The sequence below is a fragment of the Mus caroli genome, chromosome 11, assembly GCF_900094665.2.
Source record: "Mus caroli chromosome 11, CAROLI_EIJ_v1.1, whole genome shotgun sequence".
In the NCBI taxonomy this organism is placed as follows: domain Eukaryota; kingdom Metazoa; phylum Chordata; class Mammalia; order Rodentia; family Muridae; genus Mus; species Mus caroli.
In genome coordinates, this window is record NC_034580.1 from 762,312 (window position 1) to 762,996 (window position 685).

A 685-nucleotide genomic window follows, 5' to 3' on the forward strand; every position below is an offset into this window, starting at 1 on the left:
CCCCTGCCTGCACACCCGCACCGTTGCTGCTCTGGCTGCAGACGTTCAGGATTAGGGTACCTACCCGGTGCACTTCACAGGAGTCCCTGGAAAGTACTTACTTGGACTCTCCCGGCCAGAGCTGGGAAACTGTGGTGATCACGTGACGGAGCTCTTTGGCGTCAGCTGCTCTGCCAAGGAGGCGGGGCAGCTGCTGGACCAGGCCCAGACAAACAAGTCTCAATCAACCAGACACAGCCTGGGTTTCCTGGAGGCGACAGCGAAAGTTGAAGAACAAGTGAATCTAGCAAGTTGCAAAACCTTTGGGAGCAGGGCTGCAGGGCTACTTGCCCTGAACTAGGAACGTCGCTTAAAAACATCTTGGCAGATAGAAAAAAACATTGCTTATCTGCCCAGCCCCACTGGAGACTCGAAGGATGAATCTAGCAGCGATGGGTGACCTCTCTGAGTTTCAAGTTATTCTCTCTCTCTAAAATGAGAGGGTTGAACAATATTATCCTAGCAGCAATTTCCCAGTTCCACTTGTGAAGATGTTGAGGCCATAACATGCCTCTAGTTATCTTCAAATGAGATGTTTGTTACAATTATTTTTATAGCAAACTGTCAAAGGTCACACTTTCAAGAGAATCTATTTTTGTGTCAGGGTAATTATCACAAGCTAATACCCAACACAGATATATATGGA

The 685-nt window shown here is 47.9% G+C and overlaps 1 protein-coding gene across 4 annotated transcripts in view; it reads right to left on the reverse strand.

Moving 5' to 3' along the window:
* Positions 1-167, reverse strand: part of Tcn2 (transcobalamin 2) — a 15,363-nt gene extending 15,196 nt beyond the window's left edge. The window contains exon 1 of one of the 4 annotated variants that reach the window (XM_021176139.1): positions 102-167. The gene's annotated coding sequence lies outside the window, so the exon portion shown is untranslated. Of the gene's footprint in view, positions 1-64 lie in introns of all 4 variants that reach the window. The other 3 variants (XM_021176140.1, XM_021176138.1, XM_021176141.2) reach the window with 3 other exon arrangements.
* Positions 168-685: the final 518 nt, after the last annotated feature.